The following is a 17255-nucleotide window of genomic DNA, read 5'->3' as shown; positions in this document are numbered from 1 at the left end:
ATATATATATATATATATATATATATATATATATATATATATATATATATATATATATATAAAATGTCACATACTATGATTAACATGATTTTACTTCAATAATGTACAATTGCCTTCACAATGACCTTTCCATGTAAATCACACACTTTAAATGTTTATTTATTGTTTTAAAGTTAATGCACTTTAAACCCTTAGGTCCAAAAATAGTGCATCTCATATAAGGTATTAAAAAGGTCTAAAGATATAATAATTTGTTTACTTCACCGCATTAAATATTTTATAAAACATATAGACCATAAATATAGTTATTTGTTTGTTTTCATGCCCTTTTGTCAAAAGACACTTTATTTTTCAATGGAAAAAGAACAAATGAGGTGCAAAGTGGATTAACAGGATGGTGGTTAGGAGTTGTGGGCGTTACGTTTAACAGAAGTGGAAGGAGACGACACCACGAGGAAGATCAGATGTACAGGTTTTTTGCAACCTTTGATGAGTGTGTGGAATGTGTATGCTACTCAATGTGTTTGGTGCAGGGCAATGTGTAAATTAAACAGTAATATTACCAAGAGTTGTTGTGAGTGCGTGTTGGATGGATCCTTCGTCAGTCCAGAAGGGCGAGCAAAGAGGGTATCCGTGGGCAAGCAAGCGGTCGGGGGCTGGAGAGAAGCAACGAGGTCCGTGTCCAAGCGAGGATCGAGGATCGGGGAACGCAGTCCAAAGTCCGGAGGGAGGTTGAGATACACAAGTCTAACACACACGGAACAGGGAGGGTACTGTGGGAAGAATCAATCAATCAATGTTTACTTATATAGCCCTAAATCACTAGTGTCTCAAAGGGCTGCACAAACCCCAACACAAACCACTACGACATCCTCGGTAGGCCCACATAAGGGCAAGGAAAACTCACACCCTGTGGGACGTCGGTGACAATGATGACTATGAGAACCTTGGAGAGGACGAAAGCAATAGATGTCGAGCGGATCTAACATGATACTGTGAAAGTTCAATCTATAATGGATCCAACACAGCCGCGAGAGTTCAGTCCAAAGCGGATCCAACACAGCAGCGAGAGTCCCGTTCACAGTGGAGCCAGCAGGAAAAAATCCTAAGCGAAGGCGGATCAATAGCGCAGGGATGTCCCAATCCGATACACAGGCAAGCGGTACATGGCCACCGGATCGGACCGGACCCCCTCTACAAGGGAGAGTGGGACATAGGAGAAAAAGAAAATAAACGGCAGATCAACTGGTCTAAAAAGGGAGTCTATTTAAAGGTTAGAGTATACAAATTAGTTTTAAGGTGAGACTTAAATGCTTCTACTGAGGTGGCATCTCGAACTGTTACCGGGAGGGCATTCCAGAGTACTGGAGCCCGAATGGAAAACGCTCTATAGCCCGCAGACTTTTTTTGGGCTTTGGGACCTCATGGTAAACTACCGACCGGTGTCTCACCTTCCTTTTATTTAAAAAATGCTAGAAAAAATTGTTGCGGAGCAGTTAAATGAACACTTAGTGTCTAACAATCTATGTGAAACCTTTTAATCCGGTTTCAGGGCAAATCACTCTACGGAGACAGCCCTCGCAAAAATGCCTAATGATCTATTGCTAACGATGGACTCTGATGCGTCATCTATGTTGCTGCTCCTCGATCTTAGCGCTGCTTTCGATACCGTCGATCATAATATTTTATTAGAACTAATCAAAACACGAATTGGTATGTCGGACTTAGCCCTGTCTTTGTTTAACTCTTATCTTACTGACAGGATGCAGTGCGTCTCCCATAACAGTATGACCTCGGACTATATTAAGGTAATGTGTGGAGTTCCCCAGGGTTCGGTCCTTGGCCCTGCACTCTTCAGCATCTACATGCTGCCGCTAGGTGATATCATACGCAAATACGGTGTTAGCTTTCACTGTTATGCTGATGACACCCAACTCTACATGCCCCTAAAGCTGACCATCACGCCGGACTGTAGTCAGCTGGAGGCGTGTCTTAATGAAATTAAACAATGGATGTCCGCTAACTTTTTGCAACTCAACGCCAAAAAAACGGAAATGCTGATTATCGGTCCTGCTAGACACCGACCTCTATTTAATAATACAACTTTAACATTTGACAACCAAACAATTAAACAAGGCGACTCGGTAAAGAATCTGGGTATTATCTTCGACCCAACTCTCTCCTTTGAGTCACACATTAAAAGCGTTACTAAAACGGCTTTCTTTCATCACCGTAATATCGCTAAAATTCGCTCCCTTTTTTCCACTAACGACGCTGAGATCATTATCCATGCGTTTGTTACGTCTCGCCTCGATTATTTTAACGTATTATTTTCGGGTCTCCCCATGTCTAGCATTAAAAGATTACAGTTGGTACAAATTGCGGCTGCTAGACTTTTGACAAGAACAAGAAAGTTTGATCACATTACGCCTATACTGGCTCACCTGCACTGGCTTCCTGTGCACTTAAGATGTGAGAAGCGGGAAAACAAGGAGGACAGGAAGAGCAAGTACACGGGGGAAGCCAAAGACGGAATGGTTACTGCGAAGAGTTAACGACGTTCCGGCGTAGGCTCCGAGGGTCCACTGGTCTTTATGCTGTTGTCTTGATTAGACTAGGTGTGCTGATTACAGATTTCCTGCAGCTTTGTTGTTGCGTGGGCGTGACGCACCCAGCGCGAGCATGGGCGTGTCCTGGCATGCTGCCAGCCTTGGAGTTGGAAGAACTGGCTGCTGATGAAGTGCTGGCTGTCCAAAAATGGGACCCGGGGTGGACCGCTCGCCTGTGCATCGGTTGGGGATGTCTCTGCGCTGCTGACCTGTCTCTGCTCAGGATGGTCTCCTGCTGGCCCTACTATGGACTGGACTCTCATTATCATGTTGGATCCACTATGGACTGGACTCTCACAATATTATGTTAGATCCACTCGAGGTCCATTGCACCGGTCGCCCTCGGGGGTGCCCCACATCTGCGGTCCTCTCCAAGGTTTCTCATTGTCATCCCATTGGGTTGAGTTTTTCTTTGCCCTGATGTGGGATCTCAAACCGAGGATGTCGTGTCGTGTGCAGCCCTTTGAGACACTTGTGATTTAGGGCTATACAAATATACATTGATTGATTGATTGATGGATCAAAAGCAGGTTCGAGACCGCGTAGTGAGAGTGGGGTTTTGTCACACCAGAAAACCTGATTTTCCTTTACTTTAAGGGTAGATTTTTTTGGTATGAAAGGGAAGAACAATATAATGTGTCAGGATTTCAGATAATTATGTTATTATGTGATAATCTGAGTCAATTGGTCCAAATGAGTCTAAACAATTTACGATTGTAGGCATCTAGATTTGTGTTTGGTATAGTTCTCCTATGTTTAAGTCTGTTTCTGTTTCAGCTCTCTTTCCATTGTTTACATTTCGGTTGCTAGGTGCGCTGATCATACACACCTGTTTCTGTTTAGTGATTAGTGACCTCAACTGCTGCCGCCACTAATCACGCTATTTATATACCGATGTCACCCTGCCTTAGGTTGCAGGTTCATTGTTTACCTTATGCCACAGTTTTTGCTTTTCTTGTTAGCCTCACACTATTGCTTATGTTGTGTTCTTTTTGTATACAGTGAAATCATGATTTACGAACGCCTCTATTTGCGACCTTTTCGGTTTACGAACGTTTACATCAAGCCAAGTCTCTGTCTGCGGACTATGTCTCAGCATATGATTGATTCATTTTGCATGGTGCTTGAAGCCATTGGGGGCTAACACACGCGGGCAGGGCCATTTCGAAGAGGCAAGGCCTCCAATGTCACATCCTGTTTACATCCTGTACACAACAGTATGGTCATTTTGTAAAGCTTACAGTTCAGCAGCACTTCTGATGACTTTATGTCCACAATTGTTGTACCTTGCACAGCTGTGTTAACCTGTCCTAGTGATCCCTTTGTGTGATCAGAAAAGCTTTATATGTGTCCAAACTCTCACAGCCTTGCTGTATAGCTTTGGATTGCTAGACAACCGCTGAGTTAGCATCTTAACTAGTTAGCCCCTGGCTTGTGGCACCTTCAGTTCTAGGATTTTATTGTTTATATTATTGTTATTGTTCCGGAGCAAGTCTTTAATTGTGATAAGACCAAAAAAGATGCCACAGCAAACTTTTATTACAGCGAAGGAGAAGGCACTGCCGAGACACAAGCCGATGAAGGATCTCCTCACACTACTAGTTTGTGCCGATGTGAGAGGCGACACTGCTTGTTTGTCACTACAAAACTCCCAGAGTGTTCAACAATTCCTCAAATATAAACATATACATAAGGTGAAATAATTTTCTTTTTTTTGTTTTTTAGTTTTTGAGCGCACAAACAAGACGTGTGTGTGTGTGTGTGTGTGTGTGTGTGTGTGTGTGTGTGTGTGTGTGTGTGTGTGTGTGTGTGTGTGTGTGAGTGTGTGTGTGTGTGTGTGTGTGTGTGTGTGTGTGTGTGTGTGTGTGTGTGTGTGTGTGTGTGTGTGTGCATGTGTGTGTGTGTTAGGGGTGTGGGAAAAAATCGATTCGAATTTGAATTGCGATTCTCACGTTGTGTGATTCAGAATCGATTCTCGTTTTTAAAAAAATCAATGTTTTGTTTTGTTTTGCTTTTTTTATCAATCCAACAAAACAATACACAGCAATACCATAACAATGCAATCTAATTCCAAAACGATACCTGACCCTGCAACACTCAGAACTGCAGTAAACAGAGATATTGAGAGAAAACACAAACACGACACAGAACAAACCAAAAGTTGTGGAACAAAAATGAATATTGTCAACAACAGTATCAATATTAGTTATAATTTCAGCCTATCAGTGATTAAAAATCCGTCATTGACATTATCATTAGACATTTATAAAAAATTAAAAAAAGAACAATAGTGTCACAGTGGTTTACCCTCTCATCGCATCTCATAAGCTGTGGCAATAAATAATGATAAAGTTGAGGAATGCTCATCAAACACTTATTTGGAATATCCCCCAGGTGTGCATGCTAATTGGGAACAGGTGGGTGCCATGATTGGGTATAAAAACAGCTTCCCAAAAAAATGCTGAGTCTTTCACAAGAAAGGATGGGGCGAGGTACACCACTTTATCCACAACTGTGTGAGCAAATAGTCAAACAGTTTAAGCACAACGTTTTTCAAAGTGCAATTGCAAAAAATGTAGGGATTTCAACATCTACGGTCCATAAAATCATCAAAAGGTTCAGAGAATCTGGAATAATCACTCCACGTAAGCGGCATGGCCGGAAACCAACATTGAATGACCGTGACCTTCGATCCCTCAGACGGCACTGTATCAAAATCTGACATCAATCTCTAAAGGATATCACCACATGGGCTCAGGAACACTTCAAAAAACCACTGTTACTAAATACGGTTGGTCGCTACATCTGTAAGTGCAAGTTAAAGCTCTACTATGCAAAGCGAAAGCCATTTATCAACAACATCCAGAAACGCCGCCGGCTTCTCTAGGCCTGAGATTATCTAAGATGGACTGATGCAAAGTGGAAAAGTGTTCTATAGTCTGACGAGTCCACATTTCAAATTCTTTTTGGAAACATTCGACATCATGTCATCTGGACCAAAGGGGAAGTCAATCCATCAATCCATTTTTATTTGTATAGCCCTAAATCACCAGTGTCTCAAAGGGCTGCACAAACCACAACGACATCCTCAGTAGAGCCCACATAAGGGCAAGGAAAACTCACCCTAGTGGGACGTCGGTAACAGTGACAATGATGACTATGAGAAACCTTGGAAAGGACCACATATGTGGGCAACCCCCCTCCCCTTATAGGGGACCGAAAGTAATTGATGTTGAGCGGGTCTAACATGATATTGTGAAAGTCCAATTCATAGTGGATCTAACATAACCGTGAGAGTCCAATCCAAAGTGGATCCAATATAATAACGAGAGTCCCGTCCATAGTGGAGCCAACAGGAAACCATCCCAAGCTGAGGCGGATCAGCAGCGCAGAGATGTCCCCAGCCGACGCGGATTAGCAGCGCAGAGATGTCCCCAGCCGACGCGGATTAGCAGCGCAGAGATGTCCCCAGCCGACACACAGGCAAGCGGTCCATCCTGGGTCCCGACTCTGGACGAGTGGTCCAGAGGGGTCCGAACTGTGGACAACCGGTACTTCATCCATGGCCACCGGACCGGACCCCCTCCACAAGGGAGAGGGGAACAGAGGAGAAAAAGAAAAGAAACGGCAGATCAACTGGTCCAAAAAGGGGGTCTATTTAAAGGCTAGAGTATACAAATTAGTTTTAAGATGAGACTTAAATGCTTCTACTGAGGTAGCATCTCGAACTGTTACCGGGAGGGCATTCCAGAGTACTGGAGCGCGAATGGAAAACGCTCCATAGCCCGCAGATTTTTTTTGGGCTCTGGGAATCACTAATAAGCCAGAGTCCTTTGAACGCAGATTTCTTGCCGGGACATATGGTACAATACAATCGGCAAGATAGGCTGGAGGTAGACCGTGTAGTATTTTATACGTAAGTAGTAAAACCTTAAAGTCACATCTTAAGTGCACAGGAAGCCAGTGCAGGTGAGCCAGTATAGGCGTAATATGATCAAACTTTCTTGTTCTTGCCAAAAGTCTAGCTGCCGCATTTTGTACCAACTTTAATCTTTTAATGCTAGACATGGGGAGACCCGAAAATAATACGTCCCAGTAATCCAGCCAAGATGTAACAAGCGCATGGATAATGATCTCAGCGTCGTTAGTGGAAAAAAGGGAGCGAATTTTAGCGATATTACGGTGATGAAAGAAGGCCGTTTTAGTAACGCTTTTTATGTGTGAGTCAAACGAGAGAGTTGGGTCGAAGATAATACCCAGATTCTTTACAGAGTCGCCGTGTTTAATTGTTTGGTTGTCAAATGTTAAAGTTGTATTATTAAATAGAGGTCGGTGTCTAGCAGGACCGATAATCAGCATTTCCGTTTTTTTGGCGTTGAGTTGCAAAAAGTTAGCGGACATTCATTGTTTAATTTCATTAAGACACGCCTCCAGCTGACTACAATCCGGCTTGTTGGTCAGCTTTAGGGGCATGTAGAGTTGGGTGAGTTGGGTGTCATCAGCATAACAGTGAAAGCTAACACCGTATTTGCGTATGACGTCACCTAGAGGCATCATATAGATGCTGAAGAGTGCAGGGCCAAGGACTGAACCCTGGGGAACTCCACACGTTACCTTAACATAGTCCGAGGTCACGTTGTTATGGGGGACGCACTGCATCCTGTCAGTAAGATAAGAGTTAAACCAAGACAGGGCTAAGTCTGACATACCAATTCGTGTTTTGATACGCTCTGATAAAATATTACGATCGACGGTATCAAAAGCAGCGCAAAGATCGAGGAGCAGCAACATAGATGACGCATCAGAATCCATCGTTAGCAATAGATCATTAGTCATTTTTGCGAGGGCTATCTCTGTATAGTGATTTGCCCTGAAACCGGATTGAAAGGTTTCACATAGATTGTTAGACGCTAAGTGTTCATTTAGCTGCTCTGCAACAATTTTTTCTAGGCTTTTCGAAATAAAGGGAAGGTGAGACACCGGTCGGTAGTTTACTATAAGGTCAGGATTGAGGTTAGATCTTTTAAGGAGAGGATGAATAACCGCTTTTTTGAATGCTAGGGGAACAGTGCCAGAGTAAAGTGATACGTTTATAATATATAGCACTGATGGACCTAATAATACAAAGAGCTCCTTGATAAGTTTCCCAGGAAGTGGGTCAAGTAAACATGTTGTTTATTTTATTCCATTTACACGTAACAATTATTCTAATGTTATTTAATTAAAACGAGAGAAACTATTTTGGAGGGCAGTATCCGCCGTATATACAGTCGTATCTGTGTTAATAGAAAACCAGTTATAGCTGGGCAGAATTGTCTTTAATCTCCTTGCTAATGAGTTCAATTTTCTTATTAAAGAAATTCATAAAGTAATCTGCCGAGTGGGTGGAGCTAATGGAAGGAGTACCTTGTTGGGTTAGCGATGCTACTGTACTAAACAAAAATTTAGGGTCGTTTTTATTAAGGCGGATGAGATTTGAGTAGTATTTAGCTTTAGCTAAGGTAAGCATGTGTTTATAAGTTATTAAACTATCACTCCATGCTTGATGGTGCACCTCAAGTTTAGTTGTGCGCCATTTTTGTTCCAGCTTTCTACATAATAATTTATGAGCTCTAGTTTCTTCTGTAAACCATGGGTTATGCCTTTTTGGAGCCTTTTTTACCTTCAGCGGTGCAATACTATCAATGGTTTCGCGCAGGGCGTGGTTAAAGTTGTTGGTGAGGTTATCGATACAGCCCACATAATTTGGGAATGGTGCCATTACCGAGGGCAGTAGGCCAGCAAGAGTAGTCGTTGTGGCAGCATTAATGTTGCGGCTGCTATAGCAGTTATTATTATTAGCTTGCCGAATATGAGTCTGAACTTCAAATTTTATAAGGTAATGATTGGACATTACTTTAGTATACGGGAGTATCATAACTTTGGAAACGGTGATAGCCCTGCCGAGCAATAGGTCTATCGTATTACCGTTGCGTTGTGTGGGTTCATTTATTATTTGTGTAAGACCACAGCTATCAATTATAGTCTGGAGCGCCACGCATGGTGGGTACGATGGGGTATTCATATGGATATTAAAGTCCCCCATTATAATTATATTATCGGCGTGTGTCACTAGATCAGCAACGAATTCTGAGAATTCACTGATAAAGTCCGAATAGGGCCCTGGGGGCGGTAGATAACAGCCAGGTATAGAGGCAGTGGTGTGACAGACCTCATAGTACGCAGCCCAAACGATTTGTATTTATCATTTAGGTTAGGACGAAGGTTAAAGTTTTCGTTGTATATTAGTGCAACCCCTCCGCCCCTTTTAAAGGGACGGGCAATATGCGTATTCGTATAGTTAGGACAAGATGCCTCATTTAGCCCAAAAAAGTCGTCTGGTTTAAGCCAGGTTTCGCCGACGTTAAGATTGTTGTCTCTAATGACCTCATGAACTAATAACGTTTTGGGAGACAATGATCTAATGTTTAAAAAGCCCATATTATAGGTAGTGGGCTGTTGTAAGGAGTTTTTAATCAAATTATCCGTAGTAGCAATATTAACAATGTTGCGTTTATTATGCGTAGTGCACTTAAAATAATTACGACCATATCTAGGAATTGATATGACGGGAATTTTCAGATTGTTTGCTTGGTGCTGCGATAAACTGAACACATCATAATTTGCCCCCTCAGTAGAACGCATGTCCGACTCTGACACAGTCATAGCAGAAAAAACTTGTTCTAACTTAACTGACTCCTCACCCAGACTAGCAGGCTCGCGTCTTCCATTTAAATCCAGCTTCAGGTCGTCCAGTTTGATGGAAGGAAGCGGCGTTCTGTGGGGATTAGGGTTTCTGCTTTCGATCACACCGCTTACGTGTCTTCCGTTGACGGTCTCCGCTGGTACTATTCTCCGCTGCATCAAAGGCCGCTGGATGTAGCCGGCGAAGTATTCCCATGCTCGCGGGGTGGTCTAACATACACGCATCTGTCAGTCCAAAATGGCCCGATCTATGAACCATCCAGACTGTTATCGAAGCAAAGTTCAAAAGCCAGCATCTGTGATGGTAAGGGGGTGCATTAGTGCCCAAGGCATGGGTAACTTACACATTTGTGAAGGCACCATTAATGCTGAAAGGTACATACAGGTTTTGGAACGACATATGCTGCCATCTAAGCGCCGTCTTTTTCATGGACGCCCATGCTTATTTCAGCAAGACAATGCCAAGCCACATTCAGCACGTGTTACAACAGCCAGGCTTCGTAAAAAAAGAGTGCGGGTACTTTCCTGGCCTGCCTGCAGTCCAGACCTGTCTCCCATCGAAATTGTGTGGCGCATTATGAAGCGTAAAATACGACAGCGGAGACCCCGGACTGTTGAACGACTGAAGCTCTACATAAAACAAGAATGGGAAAGAATTCCACTTTCAAAGCTTAAACAATTAGTTTCCTCAGTTCCCAAACATTTATTGAGTGTTGCTAAAAGAAAAGGTGATGTAACACAGTGGTGAACATGCCCTTTCCCTACTACTTTGGCACGTGTTGCTGCCATGAAATTCTAAGTTAATTATTATTTGCAAAATAAAATAAGGTTTATGAGTTTGTCTGTCTATCTGTGTTGGCCCTGCGATGAGGTGGCGACTTGTCCAGGGTGTACCCCGCCTTCCACCCGATTGTAGCTGAGATAGGCGCCAGCACCCCCCGCAACCCCAAAAGGGAATAAGCGGTACAAAATGGATGGATGGATGGAGTTTGAACATCAAATATCTTGTCTTTGTAGTGCATTCAATTGAATATGGGTTGAAAAGGATTTGCAAATCATTGTATTTTGTTTATATTTACATCTAACACAATTTCCCAACTCATTTGGAAACGGGGTTTGTATCAAGATAAAAAAAATTACATCAAAATCAAATTACAGTATGTTATTTATGTAGTTTGAGCTTTTTCCTTGACTGATGTATTGACATGTGGTTTATTTTATACATATGTAGCATCATCTACAAAGATACAAAGAATTGCTATTGCGACATCCAGTGGACACATTCAGAACAGCTGTTTCATTCATTAAAAAATGTCAGGTTCATTTTTATACTCAGCAAACTCATCTTGCGGGTCGGATAAAACCTGTTCACGGGCCTGATCCAGCACTCGGGCCGTACATTTGACACCCCTGATGTAAATAGTCATGAAAACAAAGAAAACGCATTGAATGAGATGGTCTGTCCAAACTTTTGGTCGTTACTGTATATATTCATACATACATACACACACACACACAAATATATATATATATATATTTTTTTTTTTTTCAAATATATGTATATTTTTTTTTTTTTTTTTTTTTAATTCATGCTGACATTGATTCTTATGGAGAACTGTGCTTCACTATACAAACTTTCCAGTTGGCAAACCATGTTAAAGAACCAATTCAGTTTGTAAATCGAGGTTCCACTGTATTTTCCCTAAGCTAAGTGTTGCCTTGGGCTTCCCGTGTGCCTCCCAGCGGCACGTCTCTTTTTGTGTTTTTTGCCTTATTGGGAAGGAAAAGACTCCTACCTGCAAGCTGCTTCCGGGGCTACTCGTCTTTCACATCCTGGGAACACGACAGGCGCTCAAACCCAGGAACGCGACACTTCTGTCAATGGAGGACATTTTGGAATGAGAAACAAGAAAAATGTTGGCTTCAATACTTACTTTTTTTTTTTGGTAACTTCATTTTTTGATACAGCTGTTGCATTCGCTCTTACTAAGAATTTAGAGGTCGGTAATGGTGCCTGATTATTTAAGTCGCAGAGACTTGTGAGTTTCTATGAACGACAGCTGTTTCACTCCAGCTGCCACAGTGGATGATCCACTCTTCTTTTTTTTCTTTTTTTTTTTCTTTTAACTGGACTAGAATGTAAAAGCATCTTAAAAAAACACCTCGCCAAGAAGCATTAAAATCTGCAGCACAGTTGTCATGGTTACCCTGCCTCATGTGATGTCATCAGGTGCCTGGAAAGCAGGAAGGCTTGGTGGATTGAGGGATCAAAGGAAAAAGCAATCATTCTTCTTGCTGCCTCACTTCCTGCGTGGTGTTATTGTCACCTAAAGAGACAGGAAATATGAGTTTTGTTTTGTTTGAACCTCCACAATTTTAGAAAGCTTCTGTTTTTAAAGCTTACAATGTTATTCTAAAATTCTTAAATTAGGCTCCAGCAAAAAGGGACCTTTGCTCATGCAGGTCAAAAGGGCTGGTGCTTCAGCAGTGGTTGTTACTATCTACTTCAATCATTATTATTTTTTTAAATACTAAATACTGCTATCATATATGTTTATATAGTGTCTGCTGATACCATGTAGTTCTGTTGTATTTGTAAGAAAAAAAGGCCGATACCGCTAAAAAAAATAAAATGCCAATACCGATGAATGTGAAAATGCCAAATTTCAGTGGCGATAATTGGCCTAGCCGATAGTGGGTCAATCTCTAGTCATTTAATGTTCGCTTCATGAATGGAAATTGAAAAACGACTGGATTATTTGCATATCATCTTACATAAACAAAAAGCATTTTTTTCCCTTTTTTTTAGTGTCAAAGAGCAAGAATAAAAACATTTTTAGGTTGATTGGCAACACTAAATTGGCCCTAGTGTGTGAATGTTGTCTATCTGTGTTGGCCCTGCAATGAGGTGGCGACTTGTCCAGGGTGTACGCCGCCTTCCGCCCGAATGCAGCTGAGATAGGCGCCAGCCGCCCCCGCGACCCCAAAAGGGAATAAGCGGTAGAAAATGGATGGATGGATGGATGGATTCATTTTCATTTTATATACTGTAAATCCTTGGTAAACAGAAATGGGAAAAATAGACCAAAACAGATGTTTCAAAGTAAAAGCGGGCATAACCTCGACGCAGCTAAATAGAGTCTTTGGAGCCCCACACAGAAATGACATGAACAGAAATCTCTACACACGTGTCAGTGGAGGCAAAAAAGGATTGGATCACACTTGATACAACCTATAGTACAGTATTTTTTTTAAAGGCATGTCCACAGTCGTGTCTTAAAATTGTTACTTACGGTTTTGTTTTTACGTTTCTGAATATGTGGGTAAAGATATTACTGTATATATTATCCTCGGTCCTTGTACCTTCCGTTTATTCTATTTCCAATTCTGCAAAAAGAAAAAAAAAATAGGACAGTTTTTTTATTATACATGGCAGATTTTAAAACAAACAAAAAAGGGTTGATTTTTATTAAAATGTTGCCATAAAATTCGATTTTGTGCTGTTTTCCTTTTATGGATTGTTTTTTTTCCAGATAAACACAAAATTCAAAAATATGTTCATCCAAAATGCAAAAATGCGTGGTTATCTGTGTGATGACGAATTAAATCAGAAGCAGTCTTTTAGATTTTTCTTCGCGTTTAGCATGTTTTTACCATAACGATAACATCTTTGTTCAGCAGAAGTCCTATTGTTGTTTTTAAAAAAGTATCATTCAATAGCTGTCCGACTTTTGTTTCAGAAATTAAAATAGAAAAAATGGCCCACAATGTGTTTTTTGATTTGCATTTTGTCACACCACGGTAAGGGATCTCTTGTTTTGTTTTTTTCTGTCTTGTGAATTGCATGTTTTAGTTTGAAAAGTAACTCTCCTCTCGTTTCAGGTAACTTGCCCTTTCTTTTGTGTCATCAGTCTGACGTCATCCCTGATCCCTGATTGTTTCCACCTGTGCCCCCATTACCCTCATGTGTCTTATAAGCCCCCGCTCCCCTTTGCTCTGTGCCAGATTGTCTTGTTTGTTCGTGCCTCTCTAGCATCCTGTCCAAGCCTTGCCTCGTCCCTTGTTTGAATATCTTGATCCTGAATTCCCTTGTTGCTATTTTGAGTCGTCTTTTTCTCCTCCTCAGCAGAGTGATTTTGGTTATTTAGTTTTGCAGCCGAAGTGGTGAGTTTTAAATCTTTTCTCACAATTCTTCCTTTTCTTCAATTTTTTTGAGTGATACCTTTTGTTAACCTTTTTTTTTAGATAAGAGACAGTGTAGAAGTTATAGAGACATTTTTTCTCCCTCCTTTTGGAATGTTTTTTTTTGTTTATGATAAATTTCATAGATTATATCCTGCGCCAAGTATAGTTCGTTATTGTTTTTGTGTTTCCTCCTTTCTGGGTGATTTTCAGTTTTTCCTTTTTGTGGAACCTTTTTTCACCCACTAGTCAGGTTATAGCATATGTTGATTTGCCCTGACTCTGGAGGTGAAAAGAAACTTTAAAAAATAAAAGCCTGCTGGATTGTTCTCTACTCTGCACCTGAGTCCCATTTTTGACCAAGTCTGACACATTTAAGAATTTGAAATAGAATGAACGGAAGGACTCCTGCTGAACAAAGATGTTACCCATCCATCCATCCATCCATTTTCTACCGCTTATTCCCTTTTTGGGGTCGCGGGGGGCGCTGGCGCCTATCTCAGCTACAATCGGGCGGAAGGCGGGGTACACCCTGGACAAGACGCAACCTTATCGTGTTACTGTTATGCTAAAAACATGCTAAACGTGAATGAAAAGCTAAAATACTGTTTCCGGTTCAATTTGTCATCACACAAATGTATGCATTTTGGATGAACATATACTAAATGGTCCCTTGTGTGTGAAAGTGAGTGTGAAGTTTATCTGTGTTGGCCCTGCGATGAGGTGGCGACTTTTCCAGGGTGTACCTCGCCTTCCGCCCGAATGCAGCTGAGATAGGCTCCAGCGACCCCGAAATGGACAAGCGGTAGGGAATGGATGGATGGCGATGGATAGTACTTTGATTCCTTCAGGAAAATTAAACTAAATTATAAAAATATATTTAATGTTTGTGTTTATCGGGAAAAATAAAAATCCATAAAAGAAAAACAGCACAAAATCCAATTTTATGGAGATATTGTTATGAGAATCAACCGTTTTTTGTTTGGTTTAAAATCAGCCATATATAATAAAAATCAAAAAAGGCCCTAATTTTGTTTCTTGATTTGCCTTTCAGAATTAGAAATAGAATGAACACAAGGTACACGAACCAATGCACTGACCAATTAGCCTACTTAGTTTTTCTTCCTGGTCACATGTTTGCAGCCACTTGTTGCTAGGCAGAGTTCAATTGGCTCAATCTCATCTCCACCATTGGCGATTTAAAAAGAAAAAAAAAAAAACATGTCAGTCTAGTGTTTTGGAAAATAAAATGAGGACAGTGTATTAAGTACTATGATACACCGCTTATTAGTGGAATTACTGCTCTGTATTAAATATAAATAAATGTAGCATTATTCTAAGTTGAGTAACTATGTGTTGCTGTTAAAAAGAGCAAAGTCTATACAAGGTAAAGGTTAGGCCAAAGCAGCTGATCACATGCTACATGGAGGTTAAAAGGTCTCAAGGAGCTGTTCAATTTTGACCTGAATGACTCCCCTTTGAATCCATGCCAAAGTGAAACAGATTGTTCAATCAGCCTGCGAGGGAAAGTTATTAGGACGCCACCAACACCAGAAGGAAATCCCTGCAGGCTTTTGGCCGATTCGTGCTGAAGAGGCTTTATTATTCTTATTCATCTGGACATTTTTTTTTTTCAAATTAGACAGCCGCTTATTTTTATGCACTAAATCCTATGTATGGAGAGAAGACATCAACCTAGCTTCCCATGTGCCCCTTGCACATCTGAATATGGCGGATCGAACCTTGGTAAAAAATAGGATGCAATCACATCGCTAAAGTAATAAGAAGATGGAACACTACCAGGAGATGATCAAACAAAGTGATTCTTTTTCACATTTAAATTTACCTGATATGGCTTTATTCTCTGGAAAGATCATGGAATTTTGTGACTTTCAAGTTGGAAAGACCAGTAACTAAAATACCTCAATTATAAACAGTAGAGTAAATAAGAAATACAAATGACAACAAATTCACATAGGTATTGCAGCGAAACAGAAAAAAGAGAATGTGCAAAAAACGATTTGTTTTTGTGGAAATAATGATACTCATAATAAAGTTATTGTTTTTTGTGGGTGCGATGCGGCAATAGCGTTGAACGAGCGTGTCAGACTGTGTGTTTGTGTCTGGACGCTAAATGACTTACAAGATGTTACTTGCAAAATATCACTGCTCAGAACTTGTTGCAATCAGTAAGTGCCGAAATGATCGTATTATTACAGCCGCTTTCCTTGGCATTATGTTGGATTTCGGCACTCATCCCTAATTGTCACTTTTTTCTTACAATATTGCAATTTTTGAGGGCTTATAGTATTTCCATGTACAGTGGGGCAAAAACGTATTTAGTCAGCCACCGATTGTGCAAGTTCTCCCACTTAAAATGATGACAGAGGTCTGTAATTTTCATCATAGGTACACTTCAACTGTGAGAGACAGAATGTGAAAAAAAATCCAGAAATTCACATTGTAGGAATTTTTAAGAATTTATTTGTAAATTATGGTGGAAAATAAGTATTTGGTCAACCATTCAAAGCTCTTACTGATAGAAGGAGGTTTTGGCTCAAAATCTCACGATACATGGCCCCATTCATTCTATTTTGGTTTCACCTGACCACATGACATTCTCCCAATCCTCTGCTGTATCATCCAGGTATCCATTTTGGTATAAACTCAACTCGTCGTGTTTGGAGGAAGAAGAATACTGAGTTTCATCCCAAGAACACCATACCTACTGTGAAGCATGGGGGTAGAAACATCATGCTTTGGGGCTGTTTTTCTGCTAAGGGGACATGACGATTGATCCGTGTTAAGGAAAGAATGAATAGGGCCATGTATCGTGAGATTTTTAGCCAAAACCTCCTTCCATCAGTGAGCGCTTTGAATGGTTGACCAAATACTTATTTTCCACCATAATTTACAAATAAATTCTTTAAAATTCCTACAATGTGAATTCCTGGATTTTTTTTCACATTCTGTCTCTCACAGTTAAAGTGTACCTATGATGAAAATTACAGACCTCTGTCATCATTTTAAGTGGGAATACTTGCACAATCGGTGGCTGACTGAATACTTTTTTGCCCCACTGTATGTCCAGGGTGAACCTCGCCTACCGCCCAAATGTAGCTGAGATGGGTTTCAGCGACCCCGAAAGGGACAAGCGGTAGAAAACGGATGTATGGATTTTTTTTTTGGGGGGGGGGGATTTAGACTCGTACTTCTTTTATTGTCCTCCAAATTTGAACTTTTCTTGCCCTGATGTGGGATCTGAGCCCAGGATGTTGTTGTTGCTTGTGCAGCCCTTTGAGACACTCATGATTTAGGGCTATATATCAAATCGAATCTAATCCACTTTATTTATATAGCACATTTAAACAAAAATAATGTTTCCAAAGTGCTGCACAGCCATGTTAAAAACAATATTAAAAACGATAATATACTCCACCAATGACTGAATAAAAACAAAACATAAATAAATATAAAACCAATGTAAAAACAATATAAAAATAAATACGATTAAAACAATTTTAAAGGGTAAAAGCAATTAAAACAGTAAAATATAAATCGAAATGTATTAAAAAAACAAAACACAGAGGACAACAGAGGACAGAGGACCACACAACTCACGTAGTGTTAAAAGCTAAAGAATAAAAGTGGGTCTCAAGACGAGACTTAAAACACTCCACTGTGGAAGCAGTTTGAACATGGAGGGGCAGAGTGTTCCAG

At 40.7% G+C, this 17255-nt stretch overlaps 1 protein-coding gene across 2 annotated transcripts in view; it reads right to left on the bottom strand.

Moving 5' to 3' along the window:
- The window catches only part of neto2b (neuropilin (NRP) and tolloid (TLL)-like 2b), a 69181-nt gene extending 57756 nt beyond the window's left edge, over positions 1 to 11425 (bottom strand). The window contains exons 1-2 of one of the 2 annotated variants that reach the window (XM_061894890.1): positions 11150 to 11425; positions 564 to 773 (exon numbers count right to left, since the gene is read on the bottom strand). The gene's annotated coding sequence lies outside the window, so the exon portion shown is untranslated. The remainder of the gene's footprint in view (positions 1 to 563; positions 774 to 11149) is intronic. The other variant, XM_061894889.1, reaches the window with a different exon arrangement.
- Positions 11426 to 17255: the final 5830 nt, after the last annotated feature.

This window comes from Nerophis ophidion, linkage group LG03 (genome assembly GCF_033978795.1).
Source record: "Nerophis ophidion isolate RoL-2023_Sa linkage group LG03, RoL_Noph_v1.0, whole genome shotgun sequence".
NCBI lineage: Eukaryota > Metazoa > Chordata > Actinopteri > Syngnathiformes > Syngnathidae > Nerophis > Nerophis ophidion.
The sequence above is the reverse complement of the archived record's forward strand: the minus strand, read 5'-3'. Positions and strand labels throughout refer to the sequence as shown.